The sequence below is a fragment of the Anolis sagrei genome, chromosome 4, assembly GCF_037176765.1.
Source record: "Anolis sagrei isolate rAnoSag1 chromosome 4, rAnoSag1.mat, whole genome shotgun sequence".
Lineage (NCBI taxonomy): Eukaryota > Metazoa > Chordata > Lepidosauria > Squamata > Dactyloidae > Anolis > Anolis sagrei.
Window position 1 is genome coordinate 152,179,872 of NC_090024.1, and position 20,520 is coordinate 152,200,391.

The following is a 20,520-nucleotide window of genomic DNA, read 5'->3' on the forward strand; positions in this document are numbered from 1 at the left end:
GTGACACCAAACAAGGAAAACTTACCCAAGTGCAAATTACTACTGATGGACTTTGTGTAACTATGTTAGTTGTTACAATGCTGTTTCTGTTAGCAATCAAATAAAGTACTTAAAGCTTGGGGTAAATAAGAAAACTGACCATGGCTAGAAGCAGGAAAAATGATATGGACAAACACAGGGAAGTTCCAGTAAGAAATATTAATATTTTATTATTCATTATTTCTTTTAATTAGGGTTGCACGCCACCTAGAAATTCTAGGTACTTTCACTATGTCACAATTCCAGTTTAGTAGCTATATAGCCTAGGAGTAATTCACTGTTGTGTTCTTATCATTTCTATGATGGAAGGTGCCATTGTTTCATGTTCAACTATGCGGCACAAAAATCTAAAATACAAATGCTAGTTTATTCCAGATATTTGTAGCATTGTTTAGTTTAGGCAACAGCTTTAAGTATGAAGATCTCCAAACAACTGGTGTTGTCTCCTTGACCTATATACAGGCAGTCCGTAAGTTACAAACATCCGACTTACAAATGACTCTTAGGACCTCTTCACATGGGGCAGTTTTGCCCTGTTTTGCCACTTTTAATCGCAGTAAGGATGGGGCCTGTCGTGCGCCATCACACGATGCACAACAGACCCTGCCCACATTCCTCCCAAAGTGGAGGAGAAGCGCCAAAAGGTGCTTTCACCTCAACTGATGGGGAGGAAAGTGTAGTTTGGGCAGCTCTGATGAAGCTACCTGCACTTTCTTTCCCTTTTTGCCGTATGATGGCAGAAAGGGTGTTGGAGCAACACGCATTGCCATGCGTTGCCATCCTTTCTGCCATCTGATGTTGCAGGGAAAGGGTGCCAAAGCACCCTCTCCCATCCCCTCCATGTGATGAGGGGAGGAGGAGGTCACGTGGGGTGCCACGAGTCACCTCATGCACCTTCCCTTTTGCCAGCGATTGCAGTGTGTTCCCTAGTTAAGAACGGGGATGAGACAACAGGATGTGAGAGAAATCTACCCCTAGGAAGGGAAATTTACTCCTGGAAAAGTTATTATGGGGAAAAGGGGTCTCCACAAAACTTTCTCACCAATTCTTGTTTCCACAACAAGCCATTTTTTTCAAAATCTAATTATCACAGAGTCAGAAAGTGAGGTGGAATCTTCTGAACAAGGGCACAGATAGCAAAACGAACACCATACGGGTGTTTACCCTTCTTAATTAGTTTTGGCTGGATTTACACTTAAATATGTACCTGTTCCAATTTACAAACAAATTCAACTTTAGAACAAACATACAGAGCCTATCTTGTTCATAACTTGGAGATTGCATGTATTCTGCCAGGTATTTTCTGTCTGCAACTGGGTTAGAATATTACTTGTATTGCTGGTAAGGGAAAAACTATTTGTTAACGTATAATAGTAGCAGAATTGTTACAATAGCTTGGATATGGATGTCTCATGGGTCTATATTATTGATCTATACAGCACATTTGGCATGCAAACTGCTTTAAAATATTGTTTATATTCACAACAGAAGCAACTCAGTAGGTTCCTCATTTTACAGGTGCAGAACCAGTTTGGAAGAAATGTTGCAAGCTGGTATTACATTTCAACTGGCAAAGCATGGTACAGGAAATAAATAGAAGCAAGATACACATGATGTTAAAAACTTCAGATTACTTATGGCTGACACCTGTCCTAGCTGGGTGAAGAGATGCAGAAATTCATCCCGGTCTGCTGTTTAGAAAGAGGAGTCCCTAAAATGGACTTACAAGCACATTATGAACAACTCCTTATGAGACCAGTCACTGAGAAGGCCTCCTGACATCCCCCTCCCCAACTGTGAGACTATGAAAGACTTCTCTTATAATCCCAAGACTAGGTGGGACCATATCAGGAGACATGGCCTGCCAGATAGGCTGGTAAAAGGTAAAGACTGTCCCTTGACATTAAGTCCAGTTATGTCCAACTCTAGGGTGTGGTGCTCATCTCAATTTCCAAGGTCATGTGGCTGGCATGACTGCATGGAGTGCCATTACCTTCCCGCCAGAGCAGTACCTATTGATCTACTCACATTTGCATGTTTTCAAACTGCTAGGTTGGCAGAAAGATAGTCTGGACTTCAGCCTTATATGAGCATTTTATAGAGCACAACCAGTACTTTGAATTGTGGCCAGAACAAACTAACATATGGTGCAATGGTTGTAACAGGAAAGTAATATGTTCCCTTTTACCTGCCCCAGTTAAATTCAGCTTTTTGTACTGGTTGAAATTTCCTAATGCTCTTCAAAAGCAAGTAGTTTGTGCTTGCCTAGAATAGGCAAAGTAAAGAGTAGCTGGCTCCAGGATACTTACTAAGCATGTGTGAAAAGCAAAATAGTGAGTGAAAGGGACAGCAGATAAGTCTCTCTCTCAGTATGTTAAAAAAGCATGTATTTATTTATTTATTTACTGCATTTATATACCACTTTTCTCAAAGCAGTTTCCAACATAATAGTGGCAATATTCAATGCCTTACATACATGTGAAAACCAAAATATGATTTCTAGACCGTAACATAATATAAATTAAGAACCGTAACCATATTAAAACAACAACATTTAGATATTAAAATATATAATTGAAACATCCACACAATACAATAACATTTATAGTAAAACCAGCCCATTAAAACAACACAACTTAAAACAATTCTTAAAGTCATGCCATCCAGGATCATAATCTGAAGTCGTTCCATTGGTCCATTCACTATTCCTTATTCACTTCCTGAAGGTCAGGAAGGAAGGGGCTGCTCTGATTTCACTAGGAAGGGAGTTCCACAGCTGAGGGGCCACCACTGAGAAGGCCTTGTCTCTCATCCCCATCAATTGCGATTGCGAAGGAGGTGGAATTGAGAGCAGGGCCTCCCCAGAAGATCTTAATCTCTGAGGTGGGTCATAGAGGGAGATATGTTGGGATAGGTAAGCTTGGCTGGAATTTATAGGGTAGATCACTGAAAATGCAGGAATAACAAAATAGAGTGAAAAGGTAATAGCAGATAATGTATTGTCAAAGGCTTTCCTGACTGGAATCACTGGGTTGTTGTAGGTTTTTTGGGCTGTATGGCCATGTTCTTCTGATGTTTCGCCTGCATCTATGTGGATAAGTCTACATAGGGACCACCAAACATAGTGCCCAAACAAGAATTAAGGAACATGAAAGGCACTGCAGACTACATCAACCAAAGAAGTCAACCATAGCAGAGCACCTGATGAACCAACCTGGACATAGCATATTATTTGAGAACACAGAAATGCTGGGCCATTCTAACAACCACCAATGCAGGCCACACAGAGAAGTCATTGAAATCCACAAGAATGTGGACAATTTCAACAGAAATTGAAACATGAACAAATTCTGGCTACCAGTATTTAAAACTCTAGAATTAGAACAGTACATAAAGAGCAATATTCAATCACAGGGGAACCCCAGATAAGAAACAATCAGGGACAGCTAATCACCTCTCAACAAAGGATTCCCCCAGGCAGTGACAAACTCTCAGGCCATCAAATGCTAATCAAGGTGGCCAATTGAAACATTCACATCTAGCTCCAACAGAAAAGAGTTCTTTCTCCCATCCTGGACATTCCACAGATATATAAACCCAATTTTCCTAGTTGCCAACAGACCTCACAACCTGTGAGGATGCCTGCCATAGATGCAGGCAAAGCGTCAGGAGAGAATGCTTCTAGAACATGGCCATATATTCCAAAAACCTACAACAACCCAATAGCAGATAAGCCTCTCACCCCCCCCCCCTCCAAAAGCGGGTTAAATAGCATAGATCTATTAGATTGCTCACTGAAATGGAAATAACAGGAACAAAGGAGGCTAAAGTGAAAGGGCAAAAATTACTTCCAATGCATTTTTGAAGAAACTTCTAGCAGGTCTCTAGAAGGTTCAAAATATTTTTTAAGCTTATGCAAGATTTATCTGACCTAGTTTTTTAATTTTACATGTGCATATTTTTTTTGTTTTGGATTTAGTGAGACATGTTCAGTATCTTCTCTTTTTATGGTGTTTGCATCTATCTAATCTATTCATGTTATTTCTCCTGCTGGTACCAAATGTTCTGTTAGAGCAGTAATGATCAGCAACATATGTACTTTGTTAACTGAGAAATACCTGTAATTCTCCATTCTGATGTATAGATAGGCTCAGATTACTTGTGCTTCTCTTTTAGAATTCATGGTCTTCTCTGACTGGGGATTGTGAAGCTCATTTGTTAGAATGGCAGAGTCCTTAAGGGCCACCATTACAAGAATGTGCATCTGGAGCCATCAGGAGTCCTTCCATCGAGGAACGGGGTTGCTTTTCTGATGACAAAATAACAAATGGCCCGTGTGCTGTTGTTGGAGCTGCAAGAAAGAAAAAACCCCTCTTACATTATCTTTTGCCTAAGGCTCTGGATGACTTTATTCCACCTTGAACATAGGCAAATCATATTACTCCTGCACTTTCCATGTGGTACTTATGACACAAACTGTGAGATACTGCAGAGTCTCATTTCTGCTTTTTGTATTGCGCTGGGTAGAAGAAAACAAATCTATTCATCTTTAAATGAAAACACAGAATCACTGGGCAGCGGCTGATGAAAAGCACCATATCAGTGCATATATCTTTCATATTTCTGTGTCCCGTGGAACTATTTCAAACATGGCTCATCTGATGGTATCTGAGGTGTTCAAGATGTCCTTGGGGGGTGTAAATGTCTTGAGAGACAGAATTATTCCTCCTTCCAAAACCTCTCTAGTCATTTTCATCTCTGCCGGTACCATCCTTGATCTTTGTGGTTGCTATCTGATAACTGCATCATAGGCATAACCATGTGGACATGTACTCATAAGTAAGTCCATTCAATAAGACCTCCCAGTAGATGTTTCTGAAAAAAAAACCTATAAGGGGACTTTCATATGTCACTTGCCACTGTCAGTCTATTGAAACAGTTTTTGTAATACATCATGATAGACTTGAGGAGGAGGGAAATGAAGGGATGTAAGAAGCCTCCAGTAGGATCAGAAAAAAAAAGATTTCTGTACAGCATTCAGCATTCAGTTCTTATAGTGGCCAAACATCATAATAATAATAATAATAATAATAATAATAATAATAATAATTTTATGTTTATACCCCACCTACATCTCTCCGAAGGGACTCAGGGGGGCTTACAAAGGGACATGCCCAACAAAAAAAGGTTAAAATAAGCATAAAAACAAGCATATGGAAGACCTGCACAACCTGCAGTCCTCCAGGTGTTTGGGCCTCCAACTCCCAGAAGCCCTAACCAGCTGTTCCAATGGCTAGGAATTCTGGGAGCTGAAGTCCAAAACATCTGGAGGGTCACAGGTTGTGCAGGTCTGGTGTATAGGAATCCAACAAGCAAGGCATGAGGACCAGTTTGGGGCAATTGGTCCTTCCACTTGCTCATTCCCCATAGCATGTGATACATAGACTGGATCTACACTGCCATATAATCCATATTATCAAAATGGATAATCCAGATTATCCCCTTTGAACTGGATTATATGAGTCTACACCACCATATAATCCAGTTCAAAGCACAAAATCTGGATTTGATATGGCAGTATACACGGGGCCACAGAGGCACACACACATACATAAATATGCCATGGCTACCAACCATTGAAAGAACAATCTTCCACGAATTTGTCCAATCCTCTTTTGGTACTGAATCCTACAGTTTAACAATGTACTAGTTGGGAGAAGAGATACTTCCTTCAATTTCCCCTGAGCACCACACCATTCAAAATTTGTGGCTAATCCCAGATTTTTAAATAACCTTTTCTAGAGAAATTTTAATGCTGTTTTAGATATGCTGCTTCCTTTCTAGGATGCTTTACACTGTAGAGTCTGATATAATAAAATCATAAAATTATAAATGAAAATATTGACTGAAATTTGATTTTAGCTGGGGAGCAGTGCCGTGAGCTAAAAACAAATCTAACCATTTCTTGGCAGCAAAGACCTGTGGGATCTTGTCACAACCCGTTGTAGCAAAGTGTCAAGCATTGTCACCACATTTATGATTCCCAGGCATCTTTGGGGCAGAAGAAGTCTTTAGGTTTACTCTTCTTAATAGAGATGTCTCCAGAGCCTATAATACGACAAAAATGGGTGGCAGATTGTTTTTTCTCTCTCTGATTGGATGTAAGACCTCTCCTCCTGAGTTTGTAGTTGTGGAATGGTATGGTTCAGATATAATACTAGCCACCTTCTCACGTTGAGAAATTTCCCAGGCTTGGACACTTCTGCCTCTTTTCAAGCTTGGAGAGACACTGAGCAGATCACATAAGTTAAACTACTTCTGGCAGTGTCATGCATTGCATAGCCCTCCGTGGTTGAAAAGAGGCAGAAGTGTCCTGAAAGGATGGAACTCCAGCAATCTGATCTCATCAGATTGAGAAATTTTGCCCTTGTAGGATACTTCAGCCTCTTTTCAAGCATGGGGGTGGGGGTGGGGGGGGGGTGGAGCTCATGTTCCAGAGTTGAAAAGAGACAGAAATGTCCTGAAAGGAGGAACTCTGAACACAGGCCAGCAAACATGTGTCCTAAATTACACTTTTTGATCATGAATGTTTCCTCCAGGAAAATATGATTTGTGCGCATTATCCAAATATACAAACTTGCTTTAAGGCAATGGTGTGCATCCCTAGTACCCAGACCATGAGTTGATAGTATGCTTATTTGTGGACATGTACTTCAGCTTACTAACTCCAAACTTTACTGATTGATGTTCATGTAACTTCTCCCTTTCTCTTTCTGGCACAAGGTCTGTAAAATGGGAGAAAGAATGAACAACACTGAGGTTTTTTTTGGACAGGAGATGGACACAAAAGTATTTTATATGCAAAAGCACTATCAAAATGATTAATAATACTAATACTAATTCTAATCCAGTGCACTCGACTTCTCAGACTATCGCAGACAGAGAAGTGATGCCGTTGGATTGCCCTGGAGACAAAGGAATAAGCACCAAAGGAATAAATTAGCCATGCTGTCACATTAAAATACATTTTCAAATGTAATTTGGGTAACTAGATTAATGTGAATTAATTTAAGAATATTTAAATGTAATGCAATTACATCTAAAACAGTGCCCAATATAAAAAAAACAATTACGATTACAAAATATTAAAATTGTCTACAAACAAGAACTTGATTTGGGGATTTTAAATTTTTTTATGAGGCATTAGAATTTACATATTTTTAAAAGATCAGTTTTGAAACAAAGATGTCTCTTTTGAGATAATCACTAAGCTACCTTATGAATAATAATGCTACATGATTGTTAACATATTTGACCTCAGAATTTGCTATTAAATTGGTGAATTCTTTTTAAAATGATGGAAACAATCTCTTTTTGTGGAATGGCAACACACAAACCAGGTGACAAGTTCTGAATTTAAGCTAGTTTTCTTTTCTGTGGTCCTGGTCTATATATTACTTGAACTTGTCACAAAGCCAATGCAGCCCAGTAACAGCCATGTTATGGCAAAATATCCAGATTCTACAAAGGTCCTAGATTTGGTTCTACAAATGAAGCAATTGAGCATTTGCAGAATACCAGAATGGGCACATGGCATCTGTATCTAGTATGGTAATGCTCAACATCAAAAACCTTTGACCATTGCTAGATCACAGCCTGTAGCTACCAGCTTGCCCTGAATTTCCAGGAAAGAAAGAAATAGTTGTAGTCTATGGAAATAAATATGGCACCAGTATCTGGTGGCATGGGAGAGAAACCCTCTCACATTAGACTGCTTTAGAATAGGGGTTCCCAACCATATTTTTTGACCAGGGACCACTTGACCAGGAAGCACTCTCCAACATTAGTACCAAAAGGGTTACAAATCACTTTTTGATCAACTTTAGATTTGATTTGGTTATTTGGGGGTGTTGATTTAGAAAATTGCATTGGATAGACCACATCAGATCTAGTTACTGATACAGAACATATGCCATCCAGTAGTCACCATCTGCTTGCCCACAGAAAACAATATTTAATAAGCCTTGGCACTATAAGACAGTTTTGCGAGACCAGTTGCATTAGTTGCAATGGTGTAGTAACTGTGAGGCCACAGACCATATTTTAGTTTTTGCGGACTGCTGGTGGTCCACGGATCACAGGTTGAGAACCACTGGTTTAGAAACACTGTGGCATGATACATTGTAGGTTAAACATCACTCTATTTTTGGTCCACACTTTGCTTGTTTATGTCCATTCATAAGCCTGTTCTTTCTTATCTTGCTTACACATTAATTGAGAAACGTGCCAGGAGGAAGGCGCGTTAAGCCAACCCCGACTGGGAACGCCTTCCACCTGGAAACCAATGCCTTCACTGCGGAAGAAGATGCAGAGCACGAATAGGGCTCCACAGCCACATACGGATCCACAAGGAAATCCATAATGGAAGACCATCTTACTCGTCCAACGAGGGATCGCCTAAGTAAGTAAGTAAGTAAGTACACATTAATTGCTGATTTCTGCATGTGACAAACTCCAGATGAAAAACATTATATCCTTTTAATGCATTTTGGTCATACAATGCACATTTTATACACACACTGAGATATTCTTAAAGCCAAAAATGGTTTTGCAAAATTCAGAGAAGCTTAAGGTCAGGAAAATAACAGTATTTTGATCTGCACAATAGTACAGGAAGGGCAAATTAAGTTGGCTTGCCTCCTTTTGTGGATAAAATAGGATCATCAGGCATCTCTATTTGGGAAGAAGATGTAAGTCTCATGCATTTCAAGGGCACTTTAGTAGCTTGATCAGCAGACCACAATTTACAGATGGACTTGAAGCAAGGTTTTGTACCCTTTTTTTGCAAACTGAAGTGGTGTTTTAAAACAGTTAGTGATTAGGCATGGTAAGGATTTATTGTGAATATATAAAATGAAGCTTCCCAGTTTTCTGTCAGTCAGGTTAGTATTTCCTGAGCGGTGCACTATACAATGAAATTTGTTTCCTTTTTTATAGCTCGAAATAAAATAAGAAGATAGATAAATGTTTGGTTTAAGAAAGATACAGGGAATTCCAAATACAGATTTCAGAGACATATTTAAAGCAACATGTCATCCAAAGTATAATGCATATAGCACTTGGCGGAATAAAATCTGATGTCTTGAGAAAGATGGAGAACAGTCTCACAAAACTGATATAATACCAAGCTTAGTCTGTCACACAATGACAGAACACAATGCAGCATAATGGAAAATATATGGCATCTTTTTCTTTATCAGCTATTTTTTTCTAGAACTATAATGTCACTGAAATAACTGATACTGGCGAGACTATCACATTTTAAAATGGGATGAATATCCATTTATAATTTGTGTCTCATCAACAGGAAGACTTCAGCTAAATGGTAAAAATCCTTTCAAAAACAACAACACTGATTGAATTAATCTCTGTCTCACTTGCTTTTTCTGGACATTCATAGTAATTTTCAATGCAAGCATTATATTTTCCCATCTCTGGTCTAAATAGACACCCACAGCCATTTGTTAATGCCCATTCTCATTATTACATCACAAGATTAATATGTATCTCTATGGATGTTCAGAGATGGATATTCAGTACGATCACTTCTATATTAGGATAGCATGCTTAAAACCAATTAAAGCAACGTTCTCAGAATTTTATCACATGAAGCTATCATGCTGTCACATTTGCGTGATTACAGATACTGTCAACTTATCAGGACAATCACTCCTGGCATTGCATCTCTCTGTGGTTGTGCAACAGTGATGATTAGCCAGTCTCTGGTTTCATGGCCATACTTACTGTTAAGGGTGTAACTCTGCCCTACAACAGTTCCATTACTCCATAGGTTTTTTAATTTTAAAAAAAGGATCCTCACACTTCCAGTGAAGTTTAGTAAAGTAAATTTTTTTGTTGTTGTTGTTCATTCGTTCAGTCGTCTCCGACTCTTCGTGACCTCATGGACCAGCCTACGCCAGAGCTCCCTGTCGGCCGTTACCACCCCCAGCTCCCTCAAGGTCAGTCCAGTCACTTCAAGGATGCCATCCATCCATCTTGCCCTTGGTCGGCCCCTCTTCCTTTTGCCTTCCACTTTCCCCAGCATAATTGTCTTCTCTAGGCTTTCCTGTCTCCTCATGATGTGGCCAAAATACTTCAGCTTTGTCTCTAGTATCTTTCCCTCCAGTGAGCAGTCGGGCTTTATTTCCTGGAGGATGGACTGGTTGGATCTTCTCGCAGTCCAAGGCACTCTCAGAACTTTCCTCCAACACCACAGCTCAAAAGCATCGATCTTCCTTCGCTCAGCCTTCCCTAAGGTCCAGCTCTCACATCCGTAGGTGACTACAGGGAATACCATGGCTTTGACTAGGCGGATCTTTGTTGCAAGTCTGATGTCTCTACTCTTCACTATTTTATCGAGACTGGACATTGCTCTCCTCCCAAGAAGTAAGCGTCTTCTGATTTCCTGGCTACAGTCTGCATCTGCAGTAATCTTTGCACCTAGAAATACAAAGTCTGTCACGGCCTCCACGGTTTCTCCCTCTATTTTCCAGTTGTCAATCATTCTTGTTGCCATAATCTTGGTTTTTTTGACGTTTAGCTGTAAATTTTTTAAAGAGTTTATATCTTTAATTATCACAGGAAGAGTTGGAGAGGATGACAATCTTTCCCCCTGGTGTCACCTGTGTCCTGGCATGCTGGCACAGAAGTGGATCAGCCATTGCATGGGATAAGTGCATGGACCTGGCTGCAATCTGGGGCTATTGATTGGTTTCCACATTGATAGGAGAGGACGGTTTTATTACAAGGAAGTGGCAGACTGACAATGGGTTCTATGCTCATTTGTCACCTTCATGTGATCATGTCCTAAGTGAGGTAGATGTGTTGAATTACATGATGCCTTATTTACAAATGGGTGTGAGAGGAAATATTTTTGAGAGGTAAAAATAAGGGGTCTATTCTGTGGATCTGTTTGAAAAACAAAAACCTTAGAATACGGTGGTTCCATGATTGTTTCCAACCCAGTCCCAGACTTTCTTTTAGGGCATTACACTATCAGAAAAGTTTATGGTGTGCATCTGAAGAGATTTCTATGACTGTACCTGAGCCACAGGTTTGCATGTTAATGGCTGCCAGTGAAGTTCTTCTCTACTACTTATGAGATACTTCTATCTCATGTCAATCAATGGGGTTGGGATTGTTCAACACTAACACATAAAGTCTGGATTCAACTGCCTTGCCCCACTCCCACCCCCTGGAAAATTTCTCTACCTCAGAAGACAACAACTGAATCCTTTTCTAGACAGGCCCTATATCCCAGGATCTGAGCCCAGGTTTTCAGCTTTAAACTGGATTATAGGAGTACCCACTGCCAGATAATCTGGGATAAACAGAAAACCTGGGATCAGATCTGGGGTATAGGACCTATTTGGAAGAGCCCTGAGTCCTCCTCCAGCTGTATAGTCTGATGAACAACTGAGTCTTTCTCCAGTTTAGCAAGAAAGGGAACTAGAAGAGAGACCTCCAATCTGCACGAGGAAGACTTGGGTGCTGACACTAACCCATTATTTTGTTCCTGAGAAGCTCTACCATGATGACTTGAACATGCGGGTTTTTTTTTGTAGATATCCCTCTAGCATTCTTTCTGAGTAGAATCTTGTGATAGATCTAAACCAAAAATACTCAACTAAAGTTGATGTTCTCTGCCATAATTGAGTAATGAGGCATTGATCTCATATGAGTAAGGAAACATAGGGACTTTTGTTAGACTACCAAACCATCACTTGAATTTAGCTTAGCAAACTGGTAGGAAGCTTTGGTTAAATACTGAAGCATTGTCAGGACAGATGAAGACATCAAAATAAAACTCAAGTGTCTCTGTCTGTTCCATTCTACAACTCTTTGCCTGCCTCTCTGGCAGAAACATGTATTCTGTATAGCTTATACCGATTGACTAAATAAAACCAAGGAGCCAGGAGTTATGGGGTATTTTCTTTTCGTGTCAAAATCCAATCTGATGCTTTCTTTGTTTGAATCTAAGCACACCCAAAGTCATTGCTTCTTTGAGATTTCAGCCTATGTCCTAAAACTGCCCTTAATCCCATGTTCACTTGGAGTAGTTATTTTCAGAACTCAATGTATGTATATTTCAATATGACAGCCTTCCTAGGATCATCTGGAATACCACCTTTTGTTTCTAGTACAATCCCCTCCTCTTTAAAATGTAGGTTTACCCAAACCTCAATTTCCAAGCCAAGAATTTTCCTCTTTTGTCTGTGGTATCCTTCTGCCTGTACTCATTCAAAAGGCATCGAGGAAAATATTGGAGCATATGTTGCCTACATATGTCCTTCCACAGACCTGGTCACAGTTTCTGTGAATTCAAAGCTGCCTATGAATTCAAGGCTGGTGAATTTCTTATTATAACACTGGTGATTAATTAGCTTTTGACTTATTCCCAGTTAAGGAGTGCAATACCAAATTTGCATAAAACTAGGAAATGGTGAAATTAGACTAACTTACTGCTTCTTGCTATCATGAATCTCAAAGCAGTACTTCCAAGGCAAGCATTCAGTAGTAAAATTTTGGATTAATCTGGTGATGGCTCTGATGGTAACCAACTACTACATAGAGGAGGGCAAAGTATAGATTGTGTGGTGCATGATCAATTTTATGGTCCACATAAGTCAAAAAGTTTGTCTCAAAATGCCCTCTAAAAGGTATAGGAGGGCATTTTCACCACCTTTTTTGCTTCCCAAATGTGGCTTTTTTTCTTTTTTAAAGGAAGTTGAGACTTGTTACTAAAAGAGGTATTCTCCTGACCCATAATAATAATAATAATAATAATAATAATAATAATAATAATAATTTATTTATTTATACACCACCCTCTCTCTCTGAAGGGCCTCAGGGTGGTTCATAAGAAATAACAAAAATGGCAAACATTCAATGCCAGAAAAAACAACAACATTCAAGGTAAAACAGATAATAAAATGACTTAATGTAACTTAACTAAGGGTTAAACTAAATAAACATCACAAACACAAGAAGTCAACCCTCTTAAACACAATATGCTAAAAGCATTGTATAATGTATCACATCATCAGGTTGGGATAAGTGTCCTATATCCGGGTGAGAATATGTGTAAGATATGCTAGTCCTCCTCCCCTCCATAAGCTAGGTTACACAGATGGGTCTTTAAAAGCCTTTTAAAGGAGAGCATAGAAGGGGGGAGGGAGTTCCAGAGGCAGGGAGCAGCCACCAAGAAGGCCCCCTCTCTAATTCCCACCAACTGTGCAGGGCCATCTCCTTGGACCGTAGGGCTCATGTTGGTTTGTACACAGAGATGCGGTTTTTCAAATAGTCTGGGCCTGAACCATTTAGGGCAGTGGTTCTCAACCTGTTGGTCCCCAGATGTTTTGGCCTTCAATCCCCAGAAATCCTAACAGCTGGTAAACTGGGTGGCCAACACAAATTGGCTGGGATTTCTGGGAGTTGTAGGCCAAAACACCTGGGGACTCACAGGCTGAGAACCACTGGTTTAGAGCTCAATAGGTAATAACCAGCACTTTATATTTAGCCTGGAAGTGGATCGGCAGCTAGTGGAGCTGCCATAACACGGGAGTCATCCTCTCATGATATGGTGCTTCAGTTAGTAACCTGGCTGATGATCTCTGAATTAGGTGCCGCTTCCAAACTAATGGGAGCAAGGTTGGGTTTGTTTGGGTGGAGATCTACAGTTGAGAGGACAGAGCTATCTAATATCTCTTGGGTTGCTATGCATCCTTCTAGCCCCCCCAATTTTTCTCACCCTGGTCTAGATCCTCTTGTAAATTACAGCCTTCTGCTCCTGATATCCGATCATCCTCTTCTGCTGCTTGTGAAAGAAAATATGACTTTTGGTGTATGTGTGTTTGTGTGAAATGAAATAATGGAGATTGTGAATAAATTTTGCCAGGAATAAAATGCTGATAGCAGTATACTGCATACTGTTCAAAATGTTCCAGAACAAATGGAGAAACTATTCAATTAAGCTTTTGTCTTCTAAAAACATTCCTAAGGAGTCAGAGACAATGATTCATGTTTGTTTAGAAAACAGTATTAAATAACTTATTTTACAGATAGCAGCCAAAGAAGGATAAGATTAAAAAAAACTTGGTACTATATTTGTATTTTATTTTGCAGACATATCTAATCTCGGATGGCATGAGAAATGTTGTAAAACGTGTGTCGTTGAAAATTGCTGTGGCATCATACTTAAAAACTTGTCCTTTAGAAACCAGGTCAATTTTTCCAGCAGCGTATAGTAATATATATGTATGCCGTGGAGGTTTTTTATGTCTTATAATAGAGATAGTATAGATAATAGGCTTTCATCTATTACATTTATCAGGTTGTCTTATCTCCTCGGAGCCATCAAAAGGCTGTATTCAGAAAATATTAAGATAGGGATGCCTGCTTCATTTGATACGCACACAAGGGGCCTGATCCTGATTCCATTGAACACACTGGTGGTTTTGTCTTTGACTTCAATGGAAGCAGCATTGGAGCTATGAATAGATTCCATTAATGTTAATTAGACTACAGTAAAATTCCAATTATCTTCATCAAACGACGGCTATCAAAAGCTTTTACTTGTGAAAGTTAACTAAGTTGTCCCACTTGGAATCTCAAGACATTGTAACCCTGTAAATTTGGTCTGTGATTTGAACAAACTTAGGTTAATTTGGATAGTTGTTAATGTACTGCACCTCATAGTACCTGAGTCCCCCTTTAGCACTAGAATACTTGAAAGGGAAGACAAAAGCCAAAAATTTAGCAGCTGAAAAAAGTTCTTTTTACTGTGCTAATGAAGAGATTAAGTACTTTGTTCTGAATGATTCTAAGATTGATTGACTGCGGGAAGTTACCCTGTGATTGTGGTTTTCAAACCCTTTTCTGTGGTTTCTCAGAAACATATCAAGGCTAGTTAAAGATAAAGGTTTTCCCCTGACATTAAGTCCAGTCATGTCCAACTCTGGGAGTTGGTGCTCATCTCCATTTCTAAACTGAAGAGCCGGCATTGCCTGTAGACACCTCCAAGGTCATGTGGCCAGCATGACTGCATGGAGCACTCTTACTTTCCCGTCAGAGCTGTACCTATTGATCTACTCATATTTGCATGTTTTTGAACTGCTAGTTTGGCAGAAGCTGGGGCTGACAGCGGATGCTGACAGCGGATGCTCATGCCGCTCCCTGGATTCGAACCTGTGACCTTTTGGTCAACAAGTATAGCAACTCAGCGGTTTAATCCACTGAGCTACTGGGGGCTCCTCCATATAAAAATCAAGAATGAAGACAGATAATACCAAGCTCTCTACCATGGGTCCTGTCATTTGTTTTGGACTCTAGCTCCCACAAGCACTGGCTGGTGGTCAAATTGGCTGGGATTTCTGGGAGGAGATGCCTGGGACACCAAGTGTTGAAAAACACTGACCTAGAATTGCTGGGGATTTCTTGGTGTGTTCTAGAATGAACTCCCTAATCCAAGTATGTTTATATGAAGGCTCAACGGGCCTAGGTAGATAGAAGTTCAGAAGAAGGTTGATTTGGTAGGGAAGATACCAGCTATAATAACTGGATGCTTAAAATCAACTTCCTGTTCAGTTATTCAAAACAGCTATGACCATCTTCTGGCTTCATATTTCTTATTTGGGTGAGGAAACATCTTCACCAGACTTTCTGGAGACAACAACCTTTCCCTTTCCAAATATTGATGAAATAAGTATTGTTCTTTGTACAAATTCAGCTTGCATGTTTCATCTCTAAGAATCAGAGCAATGGCTTCAAACTACAAGAAAGGAGATTCCACCTGAATATTAGGAAGAACTTCCTAACTGTGAGAACTGTTCAGCAGTGGAACTCTCTACCCCGAAGTGTGGTGGAGACTCCTTCTATGGAGGCTTTTAAACAGAGGCTGGATGGCCATCTGTTGGGGGTGCTTTGAATGTGATTTCCTGCTTCTTGGTAGAGGGTTGGATTGGATGGCCCATGAGGTCTCTTCCAACTCTATGAGTCTATGAATCTTGGAAGTTTTGGTTTAGTGAGATGGATTAGTTTCATTGCCTTCTTAGGATCCAAGTTTTTCTTAGGAATTGGAAAAGAATGGTTACCCAGTAGTTCAAATCCGTGCTGTTAATTTGTCTACATTTACTCCAAGATTCAGTGTACTACAAAATTAGATTTTGCATTGTATTGCTCAAATTGACATGCTTTCTGGTTTTGGTAGGACAAAGGCTAGGAAGAGTTACCTTTTGGGCCACAGCTCCCAGAACTTCCCAGCCATCCAGTAGCCGGTTGAGGTGTATGGAAACTATAATCAAGAAGTAGTTTTTTCCCAGCTCTGGGCATGCTTCAGATGTTATGCATCCACTTACAGCTACACAAACTGTATATTATATTAATTCCTGAAGTTCTAGTGAATTCACCAGTAGAACTTGTAAAGTAATTATTTGGACTGCAGGATTGGCTCAGCACTACCATTGAAACAAATGGCTTCACGAATGGCTATTTCTAGCTCCTAGCTTCTTGTTGGATGGGTTCCCTAAGAAAGACTGAAGGACATCCTTCTTCCTGTCAATTAGATAACCATTCCCAGCTTACGTTGTGAGTCCAGATGAAAATTTTATTCAATAGTTTAAGCTGGGCTTTACTGAATTTCGTATTCTCAGACTGTGTAGGACATCCAGATGATTTTGGCCATTCTGGTTTGGGACTGATAGGAATTACATCCCCAGACATCTGGGAGGCCAAAGGGTCCTGGATTTTGCAATTAGAGAAGTCAGAATGTTAACCAAAACCTGGGAATCTTTTATATATGTATGTAATTTATAATATCTGGAATTTGTTTCATGTTTCAGATTATCCTTCAGATAATTCTTCTATCTGCTGCAGTTATGACTGTATGCACACTTCACATATATACTTTGCCTTTACTCCTTCCTGAAGAGCTTGGGTTTTCCTCCCTCCAAAGTTTTTGTCTCTTTTTTTTCTCAGGCCCTGTAACAGAGCACAGTAATTCAGCACAACTCCCTTGTTAGAGCTATGTTTTGCAGAGCAAGTTCAATTAGCATTGAGATCCAGGGTCAGTGCTTTGATCTATGACAGCCTTTTGTGACAGTATTGTATGTTTTTACCACTGGAGAAAGAAGCAAAGTATTCTTCTCGTTTCCTGTTGCTCTGGGAGGCAGAAGGATTTTCTGTGATGATCCACGGGGGAGTTTTAACTGTAATAAGTTACAGAATAGTGTTTCAACAGAGGATTTAGTTGTAACCACTGAATTGGTGAAGCTGGGCAAACCTCTCAATCCATTTATCAGAGTGCACTCACTTCCCTTTTTGAAGGCAGTGAAACAATAAATATTGAGCACAGGAAATTAATCTGTATCCTCAGTATTTTAATTTTTTAAAAAAGTACTAATCTGTATAGCTGTCCACCCACAGCTCTTGCGAAGCCTTTCTCCTTTGTAGATGTACTTGGTTTAGCTCACTTGCCAAAGACAGATGTGATAGGTTTCCAAGCATCATTGGGAATGATTGCATTCTTTTAGGCAGGACAAACAGAATATAGCTGCCACGTTTAATGAGTTCCCCCATTCAACTCTCTAACGAAAACTCAAGCTTTCTTTCCCAAAGGATTCTTATTTGCCATTTCTGGACAGAACAATCAGTTCAGAAGACCAACTTCTTTGCTGATAGTCAGAAAGTGTAACTTCATTGTGTGACACCACTGTTGGTCTTAAGCAGAATACCTGATTCACCTATCTGGGGAGAAGAATGACAGATAGGCTCTATAGCAGTGGTTCCCAACCTTTGGGCCTCCAGGTGTTTTGGACTTCATCTCCCACAGTTCCTAACAGCTCGTAAGCTGGCCGTGATTTCTGAAGTGCAAAACACCTGGAGGCCCAAAGGTTGGAAACCACTGCTCTATAGCATATGGAAGCAGAAGGGTGCTGACAAAATATTTTGTTGAATTGCTTTTTGAAGAGTTGAAAAGTCTTTGCTGTAGCTTTTCTTCCCACTTTAGGAAAATTGACCTATGCTGAAAGTTGATGGAGACTTGCTTAAAAAGTGTTGTAGTAATTTATATGAGAGCTTCCTGGGGTGAGTATTGTGCTTTGGCTATGTATGGCTTTGTGGTCTTGTACAGGACAGGAGCAGACTTAGATCTCAAAAGTAAGTACTCTATGGGTGCTAATAGGGGGATGATTTTTCATTGTCTGTTTTTACTGATTTTGATTTCACTTACCACAACATTTTTGGGGACATGATAGCCTGAAATGTCTATCTTCACAAACTCTGGCTGGCATTCTGCATTACAGCTAAGGATTCTTTACAGGTCTGTAACCACTCTATACTCTGGGCCCTTCCACACAGCCATATAATCCAGAATATCAAGGTAAAAATCTCACAATATCTGCATTGAACTGTGTTATCTGAGTCCACACTCAGATAATGTGGGATTTTCTGCCTTGATATTCTGTGTGGAAGGGCCCTGAGATCACAACATCTATTATATATTCCAGTTCAAAGCAGGTAATGTGGGATTTTATTCAACTGTGTGGAAAAGGCCTTAGTAAGACTGTGTAGTCTTGCAGACTATGTAAATACCTCCAAACCCACTTTAACAAGCCAGCAGCTGGATTGGATAAAGGAGATCCAGTTTGTGGTTGAACATGGTGCAAAGATGATGACTTCTCCACACCTCTCTCACCAGCAAGTGAAGCTGGAACAACCAGAGACAGATCTTCTGTAACAATTCCTGGATGTAATCCAATTCACTAGTGGGAGAGGGCCAGAAATGCCACCCTCCACCACCCATCTGCTGTTGGCTGTTAAACTAGGCCAGGGGGCTGGATCAAGAAAGGAGAATTAGTTATGTGTACATAGCTAAGCAGCTGATGTAGAATATCTGTGCTCTTCTCTGTAACATCTCAAAAAAGGAAATATAAAGAAATATGCAGTCCGTAATTCTATCAATGTCACTTTTATTCCCTTTCATGATTTTTTTCTTTGCCTGATAAAGTAGACAGTGGGCTTTGAATTTTGTGCCTTCTGGTTGGCCAAATTAAAGGAATCACCATAAAGTGTACTTTAGATTCTGAGTATGGACATTCATTACTCTGTAGCTTCAACATCACGTACAAGTCATTGCAAATTCAACCCCTCTGGATGAGCAACTTTCCGATTCTATGAGGCTGTGTTGGACCAACCAGAAAACATGGGGGGGGGGGGGCACACCATAGCTTCTGTGCCATGTTCTCCTGAAGAATGCAAGTCTGCAAGACTGAAGGGGAAAAAGGAAGTGAGTGCATCAGAGGGAAGGCAGGGAGCTAACTATGGTAATATGAATGGTATTGCTAAGGGCAATCCTACTATGAAGCAAACAGTTGTAACTGTGTCTAGTCTCAGTGATTGGAATTGTTAGGGCAGCTTTCAAGATCCCTCTCTTGAAAGAGAACATCTCCTGTAGCCTTTAAACTTGCCTGATGCCTTTGAGTGCTGTACATGACTATTGCCTACTGTTGTCAGGGTTGCAATAAGATTTAACTGATATTGTCTTCTGATTGTGGAAGAAGCAAGTATCATTTTGTCCTTTGCCCTACAGAACCAATGGTTTTGCATTTGCCCTAGGCTATTCATCCAGCCATGGCAGGCTTGGTCAAGTGTGGAAGTTATGTGCAGGTCCCATTGCTGGCCAGAAAACAATAGTTCAAGTACAAGTTGTGGTCCATGGTTCACACTCACCTAACCTGCCATTGGCATAATTTTTACATTATGCCTTTTTGTAGACTTTTCTGTGCATTCTGTTGTGACTCATTGATTGAGAGATAATCCTGAATGTGTGAATCAGCTCTTATTTCTCTTTCATTTGCTTAATTTTTTTTTGTAAAACTGTGTGATTTTGAATGGAAAAACCTCAGGATAGCACAGCGATGAAATAAACAGGAACTTGAGATGGCATTTTCTCGTGAAAATGAGAAACACTTGCCTAGCTTGTTGATAAGACAGGCCCCATCCCTCCCCTCTTTTCGTAAGAGTTTGAAGACTTGGTGGTTCCAACAAATCTTAGAGAGTGACCAGTGCTAGCTCAGCCCAGACACTATCCGGACATGACCTAGTCCCCTATATATTACCCTGGTCATTCTCCTAACAGGCCCCTGGAAATAGCCCACCCCCACTTTTGTCGTTTACCTATTACAATACTGTACCCAAATGCCGGTCCCATCTTATTTCAATTTGTATCAGTCTTGACCCAGCCTTTTTAATTCTCCTGGCCAATTCCTTTTCCATGCCCTAACAAATAGACATGAAGAGCAGGCAGGATTTTTTCTTTTAATATTGATGTGTTGTTGGATAATTCCATGCTTATGTTGCTGTTGCTGTTATTTTTGTTCATGTTGTGACTCTGTATGTTTTTATGTTGCTGCTTCGAAACTGCCC

The 20,520-nt window shown here is 40.1% G+C and overlaps 1 protein-coding gene and 1 pseudogene across 1 annotated transcript in view; one reads left to right on the forward strand and one right to left on the reverse strand.

The window, feature by feature from the left end:
* Positions 1–20,520, reverse strand: part of LRRC8B (leucine rich repeat containing 8 VRAC subunit B) — a 345,263-nt gene that overhangs the window by 282,411 nt on the left and 42,332 nt on the right. The gene's annotated exons all lie outside the window — the stretch shown is intronic.
* The window catches only part of LOC137096856 (uncharacterized), a 131,632-nt pseudogene that overhangs the window by 322 nt on the left and 110,790 nt on the right, over positions 1–20,520 (forward strand).